Source organism: Ursus arctos, unplaced genomic scaffold, assembly GCF_023065955.2.
Source record: "Ursus arctos isolate Adak ecotype North America unplaced genomic scaffold, UrsArc2.0 scaffold_1, whole genome shotgun sequence".
Classification (NCBI taxonomy): domain Eukaryota; kingdom Metazoa; phylum Chordata; class Mammalia; order Carnivora; family Ursidae; genus Ursus; species Ursus arctos.
The window spans coordinates 53695958-53720683 of NW_026622763.1; the positions used below are offsets into that span (position 1 = coordinate 53695958).

At 45.2% G+C, this 24726-nt stretch overlaps 1 protein-coding gene across 5 annotated transcripts in view; it reads right to left on the reverse strand.

Annotated features, from left to right (window-relative positions):
- The window catches only part of WIPF1 (WAS/WASL interacting protein family member 1), a 117629-nt gene that overhangs the window by 92288 nt on the left and 615 nt on the right, over positions 1-24726 (reverse strand). For 2 of the 5 annotated variants that reach the window (XM_057318725.1, XM_057318712.1), the window contains exon 2: positions 1-24451. This exon is cut by the window's left edge. The exons of the other annotated variants lie outside the window; for them this stretch is intronic. The gene's annotated coding sequence lies outside the window, so the exon portion shown is untranslated. The remainder of the gene's footprint in view (positions 24452-24726) is intronic. 5 annotated transcript variants of the gene reach the window in all.

A 24726-nucleotide genomic window follows, 5' to 3' on the forward strand; every position in this document is an offset into this window, starting at 1 on the left:
AGCATGTCCGAGAGGTGTGGAAGTTGGATATCATAATATATTAGTCTGAGAAAGGTTTGCAGTGGACCAGGACCCAATGGAATCAAACTTGGTACCCTCCAATTGGTACTTCCTGCCCACCCCAAGGGGTCCAACCCTGCCCCTCTTCCAGGGTTTCCCGCTGGAGTGGAGACCATCACCAGCTGCCCAAGCCAGAATCCTGAGGGATTTTTACCTTACCTTTTTCCTCCCACTCACTCCAATAACCAACCCATCACCAAGATGTGGAGAGTCTTCCTTCTAGCATCTCTGGAATCCATGCCCTGAGCTCTATTCCTTTGCCCACCCACCATTCTTGCTTGCCTGGCACCAAAACAGTTCCCTGGGGGTCTCCAGCCCAGGTACTTCTATTCTTAGCCTGCTGTGGTTGCGATCTCTCTGAAACGCAGATATGCTCAAAATCCTCTTCCCATCATGACTGAGATCAAGTCTAATCGTCTTAACATGGCTTACCAGGCCTTCAATATGTGATGAGGTTCCTGCTTAATTCCCAGGCCTTTTATTTTGTAAACCTTAGGTGTGACTCCCCGTCTGCCCTACGCAGCAAACACACCCATGCAGCTCTGCTGTCTACACTACTCTCCAACCATACAGAACTTCTTTCAGCTCCATGGAAGAACCACGTTTCCTCCTGTCTCTTGGCCTGGAAGCATGCTGTTCTCTCGCCAGCAACCATCTTCACCCATCTTCAGGATGACTCCTCTATCCTTCAAAACATACTCCCAAAGCGCCCAGCACTCCTCCCATCCCAGCACTCATGACTCTGCATGGTATTTTTATGATGCTTGCTTTCCTGTGCTCCCCACAGACTATAAACTCCATAAGGGCCAGTGCCTGCTTTGCTTGGTCACCACTGTATACTCCCTGCCTGGAGCATCACATGCACTTGGTAAGTATCATTTGACTGAAGAATGACTGGTGTAGTCTGCTCTGCTGGTGGCCTCCAATGAAGCATGCTTCCTGGTATTCACACCTTGTATGGTCTCCTCCCCTGGAGTTGGGCTGTACCTGTGACTTGCTTTAACCAAGAAAAAAAAAAAAAAAAAGCCACGGAAGTGACACCCTGCTAGTTCTGGGCCTGAGCCTTAAGAAGGTCTGGAAGCTTCTACTTTTGTGATCCTAACCACCATATAAAAAGTCCAGTGACCCTGCTGAAGAGACCATGGGGAAAGAGGCCCCCTGGAGAGTGAAAGGTCTTGATACTACATGGAGAAAAAGAGAAGCCCAGCCATCCCTGCTTTCCAGCCAAGCCCTGACCCAGCTAACCTACCATCTGAAAGCAGTCCCCGTCTGACCACAGCCAACAGCAGCAGAAAAGCTGCCCAGCTGAGCTCAGCCCACATTGCAGCCTTGTAAGCAATTAAATGGTTATTGTTTTAAGGCACTATGTTTGGGAGCGGTTTATTACATAACAACATGCAATTATAATAAACTAAATATATAAGTAAAAGGGAATAAGGAATTATTTCACAAATACATTTCAAGGCAAGTCAATCTTCCTAACAGACAGACCCAGGAAAACAGCAATAGAATTTAAAGGACATAGAAGAACTCATACCACTAGCTCCATTTAGAGCACATCACAATTTTCCTCTGCCATTTTCTTTGGTTTTAAGATATTTTCCAATGAAAAGACTTTCCTATTTTTTTTTTTAAAGGATTCCTGGTCTGACATTAAAGTTAAGGAGTCCGACCAAGGATGCAATGTGAACATTACCACATGAATGGAAACTAGCCCATGGCCAACCCATCCTGCTGTTTCACTTCCTCTTACTCACCAGCAGTGTAGATCCACAGCTGTGATGAGTAAGGGGGGCTGCTGTGTTTAGGGGGGACTGGAATGTTGTGGGGGCTCCTGGCTTAGCTGGACTGGGCATCAAATGTTTGTAAACATTTGTGTGAAATGTGTGAAAAATCACCCAAAGGACAGAATGGCCAATTTGGACTAGTAGGCTAATACAATTAGCAGAAATAAACAGCTACTCACTCATGCCTTTAGCCTAGGCATCTAATCAATTACACACACACAGAATATTGATGCCCCATGGAGACAGCTGACACATGCTGGTACATAATCCAGGATATGGCTAGATTATTAAAAAACAACAACAACAACAAACCCCGCACATTTGCAGAATGAGGGAAAAGACCGCTAAATGTACAATAGCTCGGTGGAAGTTTGGATTGCTACTTCAAATAATTGCTGCTCTTCCAGAAAGAAAAAGGATCACTATATAAGAACTATGGCCTAAGCAAAGTATGTCTCTTGTAAAAAAAAAAAAAAAAACCACACACAAACAAAAATAAAAAACAAAAAACACAGAATGCCAGGAATATTTCCTAACAGTCTATACTGCACTACTACTTTGAATTTTCTGAGTGATCTCTGGTCAGTAAAACTGTTAAAGTACTTTTTCGGAATGTATCACGTGTTTTAAAACTATCTCTAATTAACAATTCTTACGTGATGGAGATTAAAGAAGGGGATTTAGAAAATCTGGCAGTGTGGATATCGTGTGTTTAGAAAGAGAAGGATCAGTTTCCAGCGTTTGCAGAACTCCAGACACTAAGTGAGAGAAACAAAACCCGAAGTGTAAACATCAATGTCCTGTCAGCTGGTGAGATTGACCATGAACCCCTTGTAAACAGTGCTGAGAGAGAACAAAATCAAGAACTAAAAAATGGGAGATATTTCCCATTCTTTTTTTTTTCTTCCCTAGATAAGAGTGCTCTTCCAACAGGTGCTGCCCACGGCTCGCTGGGACCCAGCGCCCCTGGAGAATGGGAAATCTTGTTCTCCAACCTTTCCTTGTCCATGGAGAAACTTCTGGGGAGGCACTGGACTGAGTTTTGGTTGTGGGAGAGAGGACAGGATACACAGGCAGTGAAAATTAGCCGAGCAACCCATTTCTACCTTCTAGGGAAGAGAAAAGTCTGGCCATAGGATTCTGCAACAGAAGGATCCTGGGAGATTATCTTGATGAAGCCAACCATCTCAGACACGAGGAAGTGAAGGGGCACTGTGGTCTGTAGGAAAGATGGGGCTCATCAGTCACTAGGCCGGGCCTGTTCACATGATTTTCTTTAATAGGTATTTAGTGAGGGTTTATTGCGTAGTGGGGTGAATGGCGAATGATGAAGGCAGCCAAGCAACGTCCAGAAAGGACACGTGAGATTCTGTTAGTAGTCCAGGTGGGGCTGGGATGCATCAGGGCAGGTAAGAAGACAGGGTGGAGAGGGTCCTAACAAGTCTCAGAGGTTAGGGGAGAGAAGAGTGAAGGAGGGAGATAACGCAGCCAGCAGGGACTGGGTTCCTGCCACTGACACAAGACCCGTGATGGCTTGACCAAGTGACTCAGAATCACAATGAACTTTATTAAATGCAACAAGCACATGCAGAACGAAACTGTGCAGAATCCTATGAGCATCCTGTATCCTTGAAACGGGCAAAGCAGTGTGAGGCACCTTGGAAAGGTGCACGGTTGTTCAAACCACGCAAGCCCCTCACAGAGCACTCCGTAAGGTGGCACACGCCATGTCACCTAGAAAAGCTCTGCTTCTGTTTGAAAAAAAAAAAAAAATGAGCCCTATGCTTAAAAAACACAAACAAACTGAAAACTACTGGTACAGCACAAAGATGCTTGGCTAAGGACCCTGCAGACCCCAGTCTGAGCTCAGTCCCACTGCTACCTAGCTGTAGGTCCTCAGACAAGCCCATTCGTCTCCTTGCGCCTCTGTTTCAGTATCTGGAAGGTGAAGATAATACCCATCTTACATGGCCATTTTGAGGATTTAACGCGATAGATGAGGTGAAAATACCTCGAAATTATTTCACAGATACAGGTTTTAGGAAACGTAATAAGTAAATTTTTTTTAAAAAAAGAAATTTCTCACTAAGTCAACAAGTACTCTTAATGGGGGCCATTTCCTGTGTTTGTACTGACAGAATCCAGGGCTGTCTCAGAAGAAAATCATTGTTTAAAGAAGATTCTTAGTGCGTGGAAGATTTCACTGACACCCCAAAAGTAGGCTAGATGAGGGCATCTTGCTGGCACTCTGAAAATGTACCTCTAGGGTTTGGCAAATAATGCTGGTAGGAGAGCAGCTAGACTGACAGAGAAGGGATGAAAAACCTCGTCTTCCACTTCATGGCTTTAAAGGAGGATGGAGACCATTGCTTGGATCAGGAAGGCTGTCACGGGATCAGAGGCTCGGAACTGGAAGGGACTTCCAGAGGATCAACCTCTAGTTACAGACACGAAAGCTGAGAACTTGGGAGGGGAGGTCACATTAGCAGTTATGGGACTCAACCTGACATCCAGCACTTTTCCACTGCAGGAAGTCTGACTAATGACAGACTCCTGAAACCTAATCTCATCGATAACATGTCTGTGATCGTTAGCTCAACTTTCCCATAATCCACTTGGACAGGCTTCAGAAGGCATTCAAGTGGTGGCATCTCTGCCGTGCCCGAGGGGTAGGGTGAACCACATCCTGGTTGGCCCAGGACAGTCCCCATTGATGCTGTTGTCCCGGCATCATTATTAATAGTGTTCCCTTGCCTCTCGCAAGTGTCTGGATTTGGATGGAAAATTATAAAGCACTCTTTGTGCTTTTCTGGGAGGAAGAGGGAGACCCAGGCGAGAACTGCTCCCTGAGAGTCTGGTGTGATGCTTTGCAACCAAGAGAGATGTGATAACTGTCTTCAAATATTACAGGTCTGTCTGTCCTATGTTAATAAAAGTAGGTCATTCTGTAGCTATGGATTAGGACATGAACCACCATGTGGAAGCCACAAGGGCAGACTTCTTCTTCAGTATAAAGAAGTATACTCTAGGGAGCCTGGGTGGCTCAGTCGGTTAAGTGCCTGCCTTGGGCTCAGGTCATGATCCCAGGGTCCTGGGATGGAGCCCTATATCAGGGCGCCTGCTTCTCCCTCTCCTTCTGTCCCTCCTCCCCACACTCGTGTTCTTGCTCACTCTACTCTCTTTCTGTCTCAAACAATAATCCTAAAAAAAAAAAAAATAGTATACTATAAACGGTCTCCAGAGTCAGACTGCCTGGGTTCAAATCCTGGCTCTGTGATGTCAGGGTTGTCTAACCTTTTGTGCTTTCATTTCTTCATTGGTAAAATAATAATAATAAAAAGAGAGCCAGGTCCACAGTAAATGCTCCATAAACATTCGCTCCTACTATTATTACTGACTGCTATTTGGCAGGTAGTGGATGCTCCCAGAGTGCAGGTTTTCACATTTGGACAGGTTGCAAGGGAGTGAGGCTTGGGGCAATTGCGCTGGAGGGGTGGGTTCAACCCTCCTGGTCAGTCGGAGCCTGGTGTGTGGGTGGGGCTGGGGGTGACAGGAATGGGCTTCCTCGTGTCCTCAGCAGAGCCGGGAGCTGTACCCCCCTGGCAGGGCACCCAGCCTGGCCCCGAGCTGATCCGGCACATGCCCGTGGCAGGAACAGGCCCGCGGTCAGTAACTCGTCTCCTGCACTGGTGCTTCAGACTGTTAGCATCTAGCAAACAGGAGGCAGGTGAGCTGCACTTTCTTTGGCCAGCACTGAAGGAAATCTAGCACACAGTCCTGCAGAGATGGGGCTGAGACATTCCTGATGATGGTGCTACAGAGTTGAGCTACTTTACATCAGGCAGAAGCCCATGGGGGGACATCTGTGTATGGAATTACAACCATATTCGTAGCCAAGCGGAGCTAATCTGAGTGTCCTGAAATAGGGCAAGCAGATATGCGAGGTTCCGATAAGGGTTTCTATCTCCGTGCCCTGTTTGATGTCTAGCCCTCCGCGCCGGCAAACCCCCGTGAGGCAAACCAGTCGTAAACACGCCCTCTGAGGGAATGAGAGGGCTGCTTTAACCAGAAGGCGCTGCACCGGAGACCCAGCAACAAAACAGAAAGAAAATGGGGTCCCTGCTAAGAGTCTTGTGGCATTCCGCAGCCTACTGTCTCGATTTTGAGAGATTTTTCTGGCAACTGTGTGGAAGGGATACCTCGGATGTTTATAAGGACACTGACACAACAGCTTTAACAAGGGTGGGTATTTACGTTCATAGATCCCTAATCAGTCAGACCTCATTTCTAGGAAGAGTATCTCTGCTTTACAAACTAATTTTTAAATGTTCACGTCAGTCGGGGGTTAGGCAGTAGAAGTTAGGGACAGACTGAAAGGGGAACAAAAAGCATTTCTCTATAAACATGTCCTTTTCAGTAATCTCCTTCCCCAAGAATTAAGGTCAGGAGTGAAAAGCAGGAGGGAGGAAACAAGGGCCACAGATGAGGCTTTGTGAGTAAGGTCATGCTCCAGGAAAAGTCACTTTCCTGACCTGAATTTAGGAGGCAATGCCCCAGTGCCTCCAGTTTACAAGAGTTACTACTCAACCAATACGAAAACCCCCAAGAGTTAGAAGAGGAACGTTAGTTAGCAACGGGTTCGCTTAGGCAGAGAAGGAACTAATAAAACATTTTCCCTTTCAAAGCACTTGGCTAATGTTTCCCAATTCAACTTCACAAAGAACCTTGAAGGCAGCCATTAATAGTCCTCATTTTAACAGACCAGAGAGAAAGATTACAATAAATGTGGGAACAAAATTCAGGAATTCATGCTCCTCCCAGCCCCCAGCCTTAAAGCTTCCCGGGGAGAAAGAGCGGCCTTTGGCCTCAGAGGAGAAGCTGTGAGCTCAGCTCTCATTTTGTTCCCATCAGGATTTTATGGGTGAAATTCCCCAAGCCCCCCTGGCACAGCCCTGAGATAGCCCAGGAAGGCAGACTGCATGGCCCGCTGCAGATAGGAAAGCACGCGGTGGTATGAAAACAGGGGCAGGTTTTTTCTTTTTTCCACTTTCCACCACCGAGCTCCTCTGTTTCGGTTGAGCTCAGCAGCACAAGTGCCTTGGATAATCTAGAAATTGCTTCCATATGTGGGCACAGGAAAGAATGTACTCACTGGCTGCCTGAGAAGGCAGCTCTGGGCAGCCTCTCTTTCCTGCCAGAAAATGTTTCTCAGGCTGAAGAGAGTCATAGGGTGTTTGAGCTGAAGGTCAGAGGGACCATCTCCAACCTCCCCCAAATTACGGAAGAGGAAACCAAGGCCCAAGGTTATAGAGACAATGATGGAACTGAAACCAGAACCTAGGGCTCCCTGCCTGCCCTTTTATTCGGAATGCTCTTTTACATTTAGACTTGGCCTTATCCATGAGTTCCTTCACCTTAAATCGGTGTAAAGAGCATGTATTAAAAACACAGAGTCTGCTAGGTGGGCCCACCATCCTGTGAGGGCCCTCGCAAACCCAAGGTCCCAATGCCCACGTCCATGCTCCAGAGGCAAACAGCTACCTGCTCTTTATGGCAGAATCCCAGGCGATCTTTTGAAGCGTGCAAATTATCCTCAGTTGCCAGTCACTCCTAGCTGTTTCCTCTGGGGTTGGGCCATGTGAAACTTGAACCCATGTCTCAAAGTGACAGCAATTGGGGCACCTAGGTGGCTCAGTGAGTTGAGGGTCTGACTCTTGGTTTCTGCTCAATTCATAATCTAAGTCATGGGATCGAGCCCGATGTTGGGCTCTGCGCTCAGTGTGGAGTCTGCTTGTCCCTCCCCCTTTGCTCCTCCCCCTGCTCTCTCTCTCTCCATCAGATAAATAAATAAAATCTTTAAAAATAAATTTAAAAAATTGACAGCAATCGTCTTGAGATTACATTTGGTATATCCGTCTACTTTCAGGAGGAAAGCCAATCTACTGGAATATCTTTGTCAAATCCCGTGATGTCTTTGCCTGTCCTCTCTTTAAATTCCTGCTTCCTTGCCTACTTCCCCTCCCCTCCCAGAACTGCTTGATAGAAGGACCTGTAGCAGATTTCGGGTAGCCGCAGGGTGGCAAGTTGGGATCCGGACAGCCAGGCTCCGGTACCGAAGGCCACCACGTGGGGCTGGACGCTTAGAGGAAACCCAGCTCAGGGGGCTCCTGACACTGTCTGCACCAGGGCCCACTAGCGTTGCCACGGCCCCAGAACACCTGTCAGCTCTGTGCTCCATTAGTGCTGGGTGAGTCCAGAACTGAGAACACACACTGGTCCCCACCTTCCTCTCTACAGAAACTCGGGTGACTTAGGCGTAAGTCACATGGTCTTGAACTGCCCAAGCTGGGTGGGTAAACTGAGTGCAGGCAGTGGAAACGCTTGTGCTCCCTGATCAGCCAGGGTCCGCTTGCCTCACATCACCCGACTTCTCCTCTCAAAGTGAAGGGCTGGAGCAACTCGTCCCCAGGCCTGATTCAAAGGCAAACCAGACAAACCTCAACTGTTTAAAGGCTTGCTGTGTAGAGGACCTAAAACTACGATGGGGTTTAGCAGTTCTGCTATATAACCCAAACTTTCCTGGGCCTTTCTTCTCTTTCCTGTCCCATTTATGTGACATTATGACTCAAGTGTGGCAAAGTGCCTTTCAAGTAATGCTTCCTTAATACCACCATGTATAATTAGGGTTCTTACTAGTCTAGTCACAAGCACTAACTAGATAACATGGTCTTTCAATAAACATTTCTCAACTACTTAATATAAGTGAGACACAGAACGAGGGGAGTCACAATGAACCCAGTCCTGTACCATGCTTCCCTCATTTACGGAACGCACAGTGAAGGGGGCTCAAGCCCCCCGTGTGCCATTTCACTACAAACTGTAGTGGATGGCAATCCTTACGCGCTCACTCGACTGTGAGCACCCTTGCACTGTGGGCAGGGTCTGTGTTCTCTGCGCCAGGACGCATCACGGACACGCAAGTGTTTCTGTGTGAACAGGATGGAACTCAGCCTCAGCCACAGCCTCCTCTCCCTCCTTGATGCACGAGCTTCTAGTGATTAGAAGAGTGAGGAGAACCTCTTCTGGGACCATGAAGCCTGGTTCTGCAGAATCTGCCAGAGCTGCAACGAGACTACATATCTGACACGTTTCTGTTCAAATCAGTCTTTTTCAAACTGCAAGTTGTTGCCTATTCTCTGACCGTCAAGTCAATTTAGGGGGTTGAATCAGCTTTTTAAAAAATATATAGATATAATATACTACATTTGGTAAGAATGTGGGAATTGTTTTAGAAAACTTGTGTTTCTATTATGTATCTATCCATCCATCCACCCTAGATCTCAATAAGAAATATATTTCTTACTGTGAGTCATCATCAAGAAAGGTCTCAGAGCACTGGTTTAGACAATGCTTCCTTATGTGCTGTACTCACTATTCACAGGGAGATTCCTTTTCAAATACTGCCCAGATGCCATGTCCCCTTCCCACCTATGATTCAAGTAGAACAGGGCTACCCTCTGAGCATGATTCTTTTTGCTGTTTTTTAAACTCAACACCACTCGTTGCCTCTTCAATTTTATCTCTTAAAAATATTTTAAGTCTGGGAAAAAGGGACGCACCATGCTCTGTCTTCCCAGCCCCCAGGATCTATACGGGCCACGGTTTCTTGCCTGTGGCTTCTAGGTCAGAACCGAGTGTATTTGTGCAGTTCTTCTGCTTGGGGCCCTGCTGGTATATCTTGCGGGGGACAAAAGGAGGAACTCCCTGGGCTGACTTATGCAATGGGACTAGTTACAGTACACTCTGCCCCCTAGTTCCTCCAAGCAAGCAGGCCATTCCTGGTCTCATGAGAGTGTATCAGTTTACACTGGAGCTGGGACAGTAAGCTCAGGAGAGAGTGGGGCCTGTTCTGCATCTGGTCCAGCACTGCCCCCAGCAGCCCTCTCGCTACTCCTGACCACACAGAGGGAGAGCTGGAAGCTACCTTCTGCAACATCTAGGCTTAAGGAGGGGAAGGAGCAGCCACACGGAGGAGTAGCCCAAGGAGTCTGGCATCACAGCCTGCTGGCTGACTCGGGCACAGCATAAAAGCAGGCCATGTCACCAAAGCTGTCACTCTAATCAAGCGCAAGGTAGGGCGACCCCAGACATGGGAGTCAGAAATGTCTAACTTGGAATCCTATCTCTGCCCAGTTTCTTGCTGAATTCTAGCCAGGTCATACCAGATAAACAAAGAGATCCTGATGCCCTCTGACCGAGAACAATGACCTATAGATCTGAGGCTGGAAAGGCTCTATGGCGCTGGTGAGCGGTGTTCCTCCCTGAAAACCTTCCAGATCAGATCTAGCTCAAGGATGAATTTGGTTTTGTTTTACCTTCTGTTCCCGGGATAGCTTTTTTAATTTTGTCTTTTTCTGGGCTTGAAAAGATGGCCAGATAAATTGCCAGAGAAATCCCCAAGGGGGCTCACAGAGCTGCAACGCTTGAAGGGAGGGAAGGAATAAATCGCCCCTCACCCCTTGGCTGTCCACCGAGAGGGTGCTTTTGGGGACCACTGGTCAAGGTCTCTGCAGGGGCTGTAGTGAATGCTCCTCAAGCTTTTTTTTTCGTTTTAATTCCCCTCAAATGCTCTTGCTGTGGAGGGATCACACAAGACCAGGGCTGAAGTCAGGCCCAGACCAAGTTATTTTACAGCCCCCTCTGGGCCCATTTTGAGGCAGTAGAGCCCAGAATGCCCTCCCAGTCTTACATGTCTGTTTCTTCCCCACGCAGAGCTGACTTCCTTCCCGTTCCTGCCTGCGGAGGTTCCCAGGCCACCGTTCTGCAGGTACAAAACTGACCTGCAGTTGTCCTTGTCAGCAACAACGTCTGTTGGGCCTCCGTGGTTCTGAGCCCGGACACCAGCAGTCCTGCCAGCTTGCCGGTGATGCAGAGGTTGCCAGGGAGGCCTCCACAGGCTGCCCGAGCCTCTACCAGGAAGGGCTTAAAATTCTCCATCCCAGCAATCTAGCAAGAACCCTGCAGCCTGCAGGCCTCTTGCACTACAGCTTGAGGGAGGGCTGGCTGCCTGGCAGTTACCTCAGGAGCAGGGTTTTCAGATATGTTTTTCTTTATGGTAGAGAAGTGACCACTACCCCTCACTGAACTCTGCTATACCTTGAGCCAGCTTAATTTCTTCACCTTCAAAACAATGACTTGAGTGAGGGTGCTGGGGACAGATCACTGCTCTCCTGGCCAGGACCGTCTAGAAGGCAGAGGCTTGGCTCCACCAACTCCACAGGAGTACTGCATCTGAACACTGCTTGCCTCTTCCTCACGCCGACTTGCTGGGTCTGTCCCTGAAGGAGGTTTCCAGCTGTGCTCCTCACATCTTTAGGGCAATGCTGGCCTCCATCTTGCCCAGTAAAGACACAGACCATTCTACGCTTCACTTGCAGTTTAATAAGAAAATCACTTATGGGCTATTTTATGCAACCTTGGGCAGGGAAAAGAGCTGGACTGGAACTCAGCAGGCCTGCGTTCAACTCTGCTATGTGTCAACTTGTGTCAACTCTGCTACCAAGTAGCACTGGCCTTGGGAAAGTCACTTAACCTCCCTGGGGTTCTGTTTCTTCACCTGTGAAATGGGAAGATGGGCAAAATAATCTTCCTCTTCACTCTGCTTCCCAGCTCCGACATTCTAGGATTCTACAAGAGGTTCTATGTTTTATAGTTGAATATTACACTCCTTACCCACCAGCTAAATATAACTTGTGTTATTCATTTACTCTTGAGAACATCATGTGACACTAGTCAATGACACCAGTCTCCGGAAGCACTTGTGACCCTCCAGGAAGGTCTTTTTCCTTGTCAGAGACACTAAAATCTTAGAGGGTCACTTAGACCGTGTGTCTGTCGTGAAAGTGGATGATTCAGAGCAAAGCTCATACTGGACCCAAAACACCACCAAGGAGCAGGCTGGTCTTCACTGTCCCAGGCTGTCCTTTCCCAGTGGGCTGGTGACCCTACCCCAGATGCATGAGGCAAACAGAGGAACGGAAAGCCCGGGTTATTTCCACAGAACACTGTACTGGTGACTAGTCATCTGCTTAAAAAAGCTGGGGCCACTTAGGTCCTTTCCAGTTTTATGCCCCTCACTGAAGAGCCGGCGGGGAGGAGGGGGGCATCACGGTTCAGAGTGAGCTCAGAAACCATACAGCCTGGACTGAATCTTGACTCTGCCACGTTGATCGTGTGACCTTGGACAAGTTTATTAACCTCAAATTCCTCATTTGCAAAATGAAGGTAATAGTGCCTGCCTCATAGGGCATTCTATGGATTCAGGGAGTTAACTTAGAGCATTTAGGACATTACTTGGTATGCAGTAAGCAATAGCTATGTTAGATGCTATTAGGATTATTACTTGTCCAAAAATGACTACCGGAAATCTGGAGGAATAATTCATTCCTGACTTCTACAGGTAAGCATGAGAAGAGCAGGTATCCTCTTATTTCTGTCTCCTAATGAGTTCTTTCTAAGGGCAGACCACAGCTTAGGCCATCTCAACAAGCTTCCCTGCACCTCCAGCACCCTGCATAGCAACCTCATGAGCACGGGGCTTCCTGGGTGCAGGGCAGGATAAGGATCTCACTCCCTTCACTGCCTGCCTCCCTATCCCCCTGCTGGGCCTTCTCCCTGCAGCTCAGAACCACCAGATTTTTTTCCCCTGCTGTCTCTGCTGACCTCCACACTCTCTCCACCACCAGAAACCCCCTCCCTTTACCCTCCCCTCCATGGTGCTGGGGCCAGAGCTGAAGGGGAGCCCCGGGGAACTTTCTATCAGGGCTTCATCCTCTCTTGGGCATCTGGGGTGGAACTCGAAAGCATTTTCTCCTTGTCACAACCTTATCTAATGGTGGTTGGGCTCTCTTGGACACCAGTCCTAAGGTTCCGCTTCCCAGGTAGACAAGTTTGTGTAACCTCTCTGTAAAGCAGAAAGTCCACAGGGACACCATTTACTAGCCTGCTGGCCCAGCATCTCTCCGTGCATAACTGGAGGTCCTGTAATGTTAGCACCAATCTCAAGAAGCAAAAGCAGCACACAGTTTCTTGGAAGACATCCAAGATGGTCTGCCTCTGAGCCAAAAGAGCAACGTGTTGTTCCTCAGAGCACGAGTAAGAAATACAAACCGGAGACTCGGCCGGCAGTGGTCACAGCCACCAACCAATGATCGTGGCAGAACTCTGGAGGTGAAGCCCCATGTGGGTATTTTTAACCATTCCCAGGAATCACCAGCAGCACAGTGAACACCCGCTGGAGCACGCACTTACAGGACCCACACATGGTGTTTTGTCTGAGACCGCACATAAAGCACTTCAGTAGGCAACGGCCTCCGCCTTCTAGAGAGCCGTGAAGGCTGATGTAGAAAACTCCAGCAACAGACTTTCCCAGTGAAGTGTGGAACTGGTGCTTCCTGGTCACATCTGAAGGGGGAAGCAAATGATGTATGCGCACATGTGTGTGTGCGCTCGTGCGTGTGTGTGTGTGTGTGCACATGCGTGCCTCGTGTGTGGGAGATGGTGAGGACAGGAGGTTTCAGGGTTATGACCATGCGTGTACCAACAGAGAATAAGGGTCAGTATAATGGGTGTATGTAGCATCTAGCAACGTGTGATTTTCAGCGAATATAAATAAACAAGATCTGCCAGGCATACCTGGACAGCATCTAGCTCAAATCCCATCCCCGCAAATAACACTACAAAGAAAACCTCAGGGGAACAGCTAATGCTCTTTCTTCAGCAAGAATACAATGAGATTCGAGGATAAAGAACTCAATGAGTTTGCTGAAATAGAATTTGATTTTATACACTACACAAACGCACGGATCCTATTTTAGCTAAATGAGAGATGTGACAGACATATATTTCTCTCATTTATTTATCAAATACTTAGTCCAAAACAGGCAAGGTGAAATTTCAGAGTCATCAGCTCTCTGATTGATACATTCAGATGTTAACAACTGCACCGTTTAGTCAGTGCCCGACTGGGAGATGCCGTGTGCCCCATCAGACAGGCATCGCAGACGTCCTCCTAGCCGCAAGCTCCCCATGCCTACTGACTTCTCCACTCTCCTTTCACACAGTGTTTTACTGTTGTCAAGGTCACATGACTACCTGCAGCAAAGCCCGAACTGGATTACATGTGTGGAGTTCCTACCCTTCTGCTCTCTCCACTTTCCCACTCCACTTTTAGCAGAAGATTCAATGCAAAAGGCATTAAATAAACAAGCTGATTGATATCAGGACTTAACCTGAAAGTGACTTAATTTTCAAGAGTCCACACTATCTCTGAGAACTGATGGGCATCTAAATGCAGGGGCAGTGTGAAAGGGAAGGTAGAGCGGAGGGGCCGTGTGCCCTCAGGTACCAGCATAGGGGGTCCCCAAGAAGATGGGAACATTTGCAAATCCCAGTGCTAAGGCTATGGTATATAGCAAGAGAAAAACCTGCCAATTTCCCCGGGGCACTATTCTCTCTCACTATTCACCACTCACTGGCTAAAACCTAATGCAGCTGCCCACCCAGGTTAGCCCTACAGAAGGCCAACCATGCACTAGGAACCCAGTTCCACCTTAGGATTGTGGCTAGTTGGGGCCAGTGGATTTCTGACCTTGAGAATGACTTGTATTTTTAAGGGGTGGAGAGTTCAGGGTCCCTCAGGGCTGCGCCACACACACAGAGACTTGGGGTCTAGAGATTTCCCCATTCTTATCAGACCTCCTGAGTAAGACTGACTTCAAGAACCAGACGAACAGGGCTGCGTTCTGTGAGCCCGCTCAACTCTTGTGGACCTCTGGGGCTCTGCACAAGGACACAGCACCCCAAGAAGCTACTCTGGCTGTGTCAGATTAGGACTGCAGCCCTGGTCTCTCTTGGGAACTCATGTCCTCTGCCCAATTTAGCTCCCGCTAGTCAGACATGTCAGTTTGCCTCTCTGGTCCATGGCGTTTTCCCAGCACGGGGCCCTTGGCTTATTGCAGCTCTGGAAGTTTGGCAGAACACACGAACTTATCTTTCGGGAGACTCTGATCTGGACAATTCAGCCTCATTCAGGAGACTCCGTCCTTCGAGGGTATGACGCTGATGTGCCCTTTTTTAAAAACAGGACACCCTTTTCTGAAGCATCTGAGCCTTTAAAACACTAACATTAAAAACAGAGTAAAAATTAAGGCAGATATCAAGGACTCACAGGACTCCTTCATTTTCAGTTCCAACTTCTGCTGCCCAGACAGTCTTTTTGCCATCTGTGTCAGGTTAGCTACAAAGCACTGTTATTATTCCGGGCTACACAATGTTGGCCCGACGCAGCCAAATACAAGAAATTCTGCTGATTGATTTAGTTATTCTGTTCATATAAACGAATCCAGTTGTACAGATGTTTCTGATTAACCAATGTACTGTTGGAGTTATATACAAATAATTTTATAATGAACTCAGCAACTATAAGAACAGGAGAAGTGGAATCTAGTCCCACCTCCCAGGAAAACAAGCAGGAACAACTGTGCAGGGCATTCAACAACGCTCCAGGTTTAAATTCCTATCTGCTGTGATTCACTTTTTCCTCTCGATGTAACCCAGTAGAACTTACAACTAACGCTCTCAAAGAACCTTTGTCTTCAGGCTTCTGGACTCAAGAGGGAAACCCAGTTAGCTCTGCAAGCTTAGAGGTCCTTTAAAATTTCACATCTTTGTGTTTTATAAATTTCTGTTTTTATTAAAACTTTTGTATTTCCTGAGACAATTTCTTAAATAATATACTTTCAGAAGGAGAAAACTGGGACTGAGAAGTCTCTATTATAAAGAGAAATCAAGTGTTTTGTTTCATTTCAATACAGAACGATTAAGTTCAATGAGCTTAGGCGCAAGGTTTTCTCTTTTAGCCCTAGAAGACAACTCGTATGAACTTTGGAAAATGAAGGAAAAGGCAAGACATGAATAATTCAAATGAATGTGTTTTTTTTTAAGTAAAGATAGTGACAAGTACTCCCTAATGAAATCATGTGAAACAAAACAGGAAAAAGGATTAGAAAGTTTATACTTCTAAAACAAATTATGCTGGCAAGGATATGGGGAAACAGATATTTTCAAATACTGTTAGTGAAACCGTGAATTACTACAACTTTTGGAAAGTAACACCACTTTGGGGACTCTGACAGACAAAAATAAAAGCTTCTGTATGTGAGCATGTTGAAATTAATGTACGTGGATGTTCAGAGAAAAACGTTGCTGTAGCACAAAACTTGAAACAACCTGAATGGTTAAATTACGCAACACTAAGCAGCCATGATATAAATGAGTTTATTATTTTTTAACCTTTTAGTTTTTTTTAAATGAGGTTTTTAATTTGGAGAGAATGTCTATGATGTCTTATTTTGTTAAAAAAAAATCTGTGGATCTCGAAAAGATATCTGCACTCCCATGTTCATTCACAATTGTCCAGATAAGGAAACAAGCTAAGTGTCCATTGGTAGGTGAATGGATAATGATGTGGTGTTTATACACAATGGAGTATTTATTATTCAGCCAAGAGAAAGAAGGACATCCTACCATTTGTGACAACACGGATGGACCTTGAAGGCATTATGCTAAGTGAAATAAATCAAACCGAGAAAGACAAATGCCATTACAATCTTGCTTATATGTGGAATCTAAAAAAGCCAAACTTGTAGAAACAGAGAGTAGAGTGGTGGTTACCAGGAACTGGGGATGGGGGAAGTGGGGAGATGTTGGTCAAAGGGTACAAACCTAAAATTAGATGAGTAAGTTCTAGGAATCTAATGCATAGCATTGTAACTATAGCTAACAATAGTGGAATTATAACACCTGAAATTATATACTTGAAATCTTAAATGTTCTCGCTATAAAAGAGCAATGATAATAACATAACAGTGTTGGAGGTGTTAAAGCTACGGTGGTAATCATATTACAACGTATAACTGTATCGAACAGCACACTGCATACCTTACATTAACACAGTGTTATATCTCAACTGCATCTCAAAAAATCTTGTGGCCTAATGTGTATGTTTCTCTTTTTAATAGAAAAAAATATGGGCATTTGTGTTTGTATATAGTTATATAAGCAAAGAGAAAGCTGAGGAAGGGTGCAGCCTGAGCTGAGAATACTGACTACCTTCAAGAGTTGGAATTTGAGAGTGATAAGAGAAAAATTATTAACTTTTTCTTTACACCCTTCTCCCTTTTTTGTCTTCTTTATAGCAACCACATAATACTTTTGTAATCTGAACAAGGTGAAAACTACAATTTAATTTTTAAAAAGTGATAGAGTCATATTTTCAACAAAAATAAAGAGGCAAAGACTGAATTACAAAGACTAATATTTGGTCTGGTGGGTTCTTCTTAGCTCTATGAGACATAAGGTTTCATCACAGCAAAGTAGAGATGATACACACAGAACCTCCAAACGAAAAGGAATTTTATGGTTAAAATAATACCATAATAACTATCACACAGACCTTTAATCGACTGAGAATTTTTTCCCTTTACTTCTCCCAGTTCCTCATCAAAAAAGAAGAATTAAGGGGGAGAGATGTTTATTTAATTCATGAGGTTCTAGCTCCAACATTTTAAAAAATGTCACTCATGACTTGCCTTAATTTTAACAATAATCTAATTTCTGAATTTATCTCAAATAAAATGTGAGGCTTTTTTTTTTTTAAACAGAGCTAAAACTCTCGGGAAAAAAACAGTGTGAAATTTTACTCACAAAACCTGATTTTTAAACTGATGCTTTGGGTTATTTCCAAACCCACACATGGTAAATTCTGGCTCTAATACATAAGAATAGAAACTGCTTAAAGTAAACTGCTATACTACTTTTTAAAAAGGTTTTAAAAGGCCTTCCACTACTTTGCCTTTTTCTCAGCCCTCAAAAACTGAATTAGAATTTCAGTACCATCTGAAATCTTGTCTTAGTGTCCCTCCACCTGCCTTCTGGGATCTGGGAAAGCAAAGGGCTTACTTGGTCTTCTCTCATTCTCCCTCCCCACCCCTTTGTCTCTCAAATGCATCACCAGGGTCCTTCCTGAAAGTCCCTCCCTCAGCACATACATGTGCTGTTTATGACAGGGCTGTTCAAGAACAGCCCATTTTTTTCCTCTTCCATCTCAGGCCGATCTGACTGTCTCCATTATCTAAATATCCATCCCCATAACACAAGACTACTGTGGTTAAGACACTGATCTCACTGTTTACATTTTCAGAGAAAAAATAGCTAGGGTACATGTTTTCTTAAGATCTTCTCTAACGTCTGAAGGTTCTCTACTTTCAAAATCTACTCTGCTGGGGGAGGGGAGGGTTTCCTAAAATATTACTTGGTAACATGTTCAACATTTCAACATTGCATCACTCTAAGATGTGGCCAGATTTCTCTCTCGGTCCTTCTCAGGCCTAAATTCTTCAGCCAACAGACACAATCTCCTGCATATGTCTACAGAAAAATGCATGGAAGGTTTCAGAAATGGGCTGGGGAGATACAAGTGGTTGAAAAGCAAGAAATTCAACCAACTGCCCATTTGGTCTGTGTATGTCAACTTAATGACTATATTTATTCTGTCAGTGAATGACTGGTTGTTTGACTTGACTCAAGGGATTAATTGTTTGGGCATCATTAGCAAGAGCCAACAGGTGAGCTGATGGTCAATGAACTGGCAGTACAAACCCTAATGGGTGACTGTGGACAACCAACAATGTACCAATCGTGTTATATATATCTTGCTACAGCAGAATGCTGTGCAGCTGTTAAGAATATAGTAGTATTGGATCTCTTGGCTGACTCAGTCTGAAGACTGTGTGATTCTTGATCTCAGGGCTATGAGTTCAAGCCCCACGTTGGGTGTAGAGATTATGTAAAAATAAAATATTAAAAAAAAGAATATAGTACTAGTATGTCCAAGAAATACCAAAAGGTAAAACAAGCAAAATGCAAACAATATCCACATAACACAGTCTTAAATATGTAAGTAGATGGTGGGAGGTAGAAGAAGGAGAATAGGAGAAATGTAAACAGCTGTGTTTCGCTGTTATAATGAGGTAAGGTGTACATATTACACATATATAAAGTAATCAAGTATTGCTTATGAGAGAAAAAATATATATACTTAAATAATGTAAACATATATAGATATATATTAAATGGAGTATGTATTGCCTATGTAAGAAAACAGAAAATAAACAAAAATAAATTTTTAGGTTGTAATGGACTCCACTGGCCCAGGAAACTAGATGGCTCTAAATTTTCCATTTTATTCACCATTTCCTTTCTCTTGCAGACACCTCTTATCTGAGAGGACTATTTATCCCCCAAATAAAAAGAAATCTGTGGTAGTTTACAGGGAGGTTGGCAGCCTGTGATTTTGCTTAAACTTCTTTATCAGGTTGTGTATCACCTCTTAGTCCAAAGACAAAGACAGAAAATCCGTGGGTGGGAGAATACCAACGCTCATTGATGTGGAAGTGACCCAGATACAGGTATTAGACCAGCAAATGTCACTTCTTAGGTTTTACAGTAATTCCCACCTTCCCCATGAGAATTTAAAATTCTATTCCTTTATTACTGGATTATTATTACTGTTCAATTCAGAAGACATAAAAACATAACAGCATTTAAAGCTAATTATGTATATGAATAAAAAATAATGTCATAGGATACATACCAATCATGGTGAAGGACTACTCTTAAGACGAAATTTGTTTCTTAGCATCTTCAGAAAACAGATAATCTTCAGTAAAACATCAAGGTCTACTTTTCCTCCATGAAAAATTTACTCATCTCAAATCTTACAACCAGAGTGGCAGAAATAAACCACCATTCAACAAACATTAACTGAAAACCTACTATGCCAGAACCTACTATTTCTGAGAGAATAGAAAATGATTTTTTTAAGAGTTACGCCCTGAAAGTTTACAGTCTAGTGGGGGAAGAGAGACACATGTGTGACTGCAATACAGGACGGAGTGGATTCCAAGCCACAGGTGAGGCCCAAACAAACAGCTACAGGAATTCACTAGAAGAGGCAGGAATCAGCTCATGGCTTGTGTTAAGAAAAATGTTTTCACAATGTGAACCATGTTTATCGAAGCTATTAAACCAGTGAAATTTGTAGGTGATTGGGTCTCTTCATTATTTTAGGATTGTCTCCTTTTATTGACTGTTAGCAAAGTTTATTATTTTTCTTGGTAACAACTATTTGTGGCCAACTTGAGAAATCTATAGGATTCAACATCAGGTGAAGAGACGGGGCAGTGTGGAGAAGAGATGGTAATGCAAAAGCATACTGCTGGGAATGGAAAAGAATAGTTAAGCTGGAGCCCACAACATGCAAAGTAGTATATAATCAATGAAGGTGAAATTAAGGGTCAAAAGTGCAGAGTTTGGAATCAGAATTGTGTAGGTCTGAATACACGCTCTGTCACTAGCTGTATGACCTTGGGCAAGTTACCTAACTTCTCTCAGTCCCAGTTCCACATATCTAAGCAGAACCTACCTCACAGGGTTGTGATTCAATTAAATGACACATAATAAGTGGTAACATTAAAGAAAGCAAATGAAAGAGGGAGGGAGAAGGGAAAGAAGACAGGAAGGAAGAAAGGAAGGAAGGAGAGATTTTTTTAAAGTCTGGGCCAGATCATAGAAAGCTTTGAATAATTTGATTCCCTTAATATAAGTAAGCGATAAAAGAAAATTAAAAAGAAGAAATTGTGTTATACTGGAAAGATGGCTTACTAGAAAAGAAAAAAATATATCCATAGCAAGTAATGCTAAAATGTTCTATAACAGCACAGCAACATGTTTTTACAATATGAACTATGTTTACTGAAGCTTCTAAACTAATGAAAATTGTAGGTAATTGTGTCTCCTGTCTTGTATTAGCTAAGTTCCTCTTTTACTGAGTATTGGCAAAGCCTATTTTTGACTTCTCAGCAAGTATTTATGACTGATCTGAAGACTAATGCTGAGCACGCTTCCCAGGAATCAGTTTCCTGATCCTGGGCCAAAGGAAAACACAAAAGCAGGGGCACCCCCACTCCATGGGCTTAGGTGCTATACCTGTGACCAAAGCAGCCGAGCCTGGGCAGGCAGTCAATCCACTGGTCAGCCCCACACTGGGGCTGGCCACCATGACTGTCACAACATGCCACTTCTTGGTGCCAAGGGGCCATGGTACAGTTTGTCTTGTGTTCGCTTTTCCACCCTTTCTCTGCCCTGATAACCTCAGCAGAGTAGGCCTGATTGTGTGAGTAGATCACAGGCTGGTCGCCTCCAAATACTGAGGTTCTTCTCTGAGATTCCTCCTTCTCCAGCTGTTAAGAGAATACACCTGGTGATGGGGCGAAACGCTCCAGACCCAGACCGCTAAGGGATTATCATATGTTAATTTATACAAAAGGCTGTTCCTAAATTTAGGCTCTTCTTGAATTTCCATTTGAAAAGACGAATACCAACAATGTTTGGTATATACTAACTTTGATAAGAGGAATAATAATGGCCCACAAACACCAAGCAGCAGCACCGTCCTGGATATTCTGCTAAGCATCCATGACTTCATCGGACCCTCACAACCCTGCAGCAAGAGGTAGTTACTCTCATTTTAAAGGCAAAGAAACAGAGGTCAAAGAACTTGCACAAGACAGAAATGGGACGGGAAGCAAGATCTGCCCAACTTCCTGACCCATGTTTTCACGTTTAGGGGACTCTGCACCTGGTAGCACATCAGTAATCCCTGGGGGGGGGGGGGGGCATGGTTCTCAGGTAATAGATTTCTGGGCCTCACACAGAATTATAGAACCAAGCCTTTATAAGCTTCTAGTCACAGCCATGGCTAAGGACCAGCATACTTCACTACGAGTCAAAGTGTGTTAAACAGAACAGCATTACTCAACTAACTGAAGGTATTCTGGGGGCTTCGGTGTGACCAGAGTTTTTAACTTTTCCAAAGTACTCAAGAGCCAGAATTATTTTGACCTGACAGTAACCCCTACAGGGTGAGGAACAATTGACAAATGTTGGGCTGGGTGATATAATGAGGCCGAGGGAGGAAGTATCCATCGCTGGCAGGCAGCTGGGACCAGAACTGTTCCTCACTGGAGCAGGGAAGGTGGGACGCAGCGTGAACGGGCCTATTACTCCTATGCCTCGCCCCTAGTGCATACCTCATAAATACTTGTTAAATGGACAAATGAGTGAAGGACTGACTCCCTCCAGCTGGAAGTAATTTTACTCTCCTCTAAATTCCTTGCATTTGATCTGTATCTTTTTTACTTTTCTTACCATTTTCTGCCTTACATTCCACTGTTTGAAACTTGTCTCATCCCTACCAAAAGGTAAGTGATCAGGGGCAAACTCCCATCTCTTTCTGAGCAACGCCTCCCACTCTGCCACAGCACAGGGCACAGCAGCGACCCCTGGCCGGGACCCTCCATGTCAAATGAGTATCTGGCTGGAGTCCAACTGAGACCTGCTTCACAGATGCGGGCCCTGGCTATTCTCAAGGCTACGCCTACCAACTTTCCAACACTTGGCCTAACTGCGGACTGCTGGGACGCAGGGGCAGAGAGACCTCTGCATGGAAATCATAACAGAATTTGGTAGACCTCTTTGCAGGGCAGGTTTCAGGAAGACCATGGCTCCGGGAGATAGAATCCTGAATATGAGATACTTAAAAACAAACGGGTTATAGCAGCAAATAAAAGGTGCTTTTCTTTAGTTTTGTTCTCCTGATGCGCACTGCAGAAACCATCTATTTCCTAAAATTACAACCATAGTGAGGAACACCCTAAAATATCAGACACAGTGACACAGACTCAGGAATGAACTCTTCCCACAAAAGGAAGCTCAGTCCTGGCCAGAGCACCTGAGACAGGCAATCTGATAAGGGCAGACCAACTTCTCTTCACTCACCACCTCCTCCCCCTCCCCACTTCAGCCCTTTATTGCTCTTTTATCTGGATGCTACACATTGCATGGTATCTGGGTGGCCCTCTGATGCCTTATGCTGTGCTGCTTTTTGCTGTTTTGAACTCCATCACCCCACCTGATCCTCACACCATGTGATGGTCAAAAAGCAAACGTTGTCGACCCCATTTCTTGCATGAGATAAATGAGTCTCAAGTTCTATGATATGCCTAACGGCACAAGAAAGTGGTTGAGGGGCACCTGGGTGGCTCAGTCGTTAAGCGTCTGCCTTCGGCTCAGGTCATGATCCCAGGGGCCTGGGATCGAGCCCTGCATCGGGCTCCCTATTCAGCGGGAAGCCTGCTTCTCCCTCTCCCTCTGCCCCTGCTTGTGTTCCCTTTCTTGCTGTCTCTCTCTCTTCAAACAAATAAATAAATAAATCTTTAAAAAAAAAAAAAAGAAAAGTGATTGAACACCCACTAGAGACTTAGAAAGTGGTTGAATGCCCACTAGAGACTTATCTTAATTAATGTGAACCAACAAATAGAGGAAGGCATGAATCTCTCTAGTTGGAAGTAATCTCATTGTAAATATCCCACAATTTGATCTTACCTTGCTTACAAATCTGTTTGCTCTACATCACACAAACCCAAAACTGCTGTTTTGTTTTTTAATTAGGCTCTGTGCCCAGTGTGGAGCCCCACACAGGGCTCGAACTCAGGACCTCAGGATGGTGAGATCCAGACCTGAGCCAATATCAAGAGTTGGACACTGAACTTCATGAATGAGCCACCCAGGTGCCCCACAAACCCCAAAGAGTTCCTAGAGAGTCAAAGTGATGGCATGGTTGGGTAGGTCCCAAGAAGAAGGTGACGGGACTAAAATGTTTAATAACATCTGCAGAGTCTAGTCTGCACGCTTTCATTAACAGGTAATGGGCTCCTACAGATGGGCGGGGGGTTGGTTCCTAAGAAACTCAACCTTACGGGGATGACAGGCAGGAAAAAAGATACACAGCAAGAGTGGAAGGCAGCGTTGTAAGCACTGTAAGGAGGGGTTAAGATGCAACATGCTCATGGCATATGGAGCTCTCTCATCTCAAAAAGTCAAAAGGTGATTTATACAAACTAAAGCAAAAAGCAAAAAACGTCCCTATAGTTCTTTCATCCGTTATAAGAAAAGGCATTTTTGAGGAGGAAAAATATGCCAATGACTCCAAGTGAAGCTACAGTATTGTTTTGAAATTGCCTTGGGAAACTGGCAAAAGAAAACCTACCCAGGGCGGGACTGTGTCCAGGGGCTCCGCGGCTGAATCGCCTGGAGTCTGGGGCTGTACAGGGCCAGAGATTAGGGGTGGGGTCCAGTAATTATCCAGGGGACAGCAGTGACACGTAATTTTCAGAAGAAGGGACTAAGTCCACCCAGTAACTGCTAACAACTTGGGAGGCTTCCCGGAGAACTGAGATAAGACCAGGAGCCCGTGGCCCAAGAGGGAATATTCCTCTGGGATAACGCAGGACCAGAAGACCCAGCAGACAGACACACCCTTTGTCAATCTCAAAGAGTTGAAACTCTAAGCACCGGTTGAAGACTTGGGTCGCCTCGACTGGGTCAGCTGCTTTCTTTTAAGCTTGCAACTTTCTTCAACAGTTCTTTTTTGGGAAAAAAAAAAATGTGTTAGTAGAAAAAGGTAGGGGGAATGAGACTGAAGTGAGGCTGCCCGGAAAGTTCGGGAAAGGCCCTGGGGTGGGGGGAAACGCGCTGACGGGGACTGGAAGTGCCTCGAAGGTCAACGCGCACATCTATCGCGCGCGTCTACACCACAGAGCGAGCAGCAATCTGCAGGCGGGAGCCTAGTTTGGGAAGCCGAGCTGCGGGATGGGCTCGATTCCTCCAGCGAAGAAAGCGAGTCGGTTACTGGGCAAGA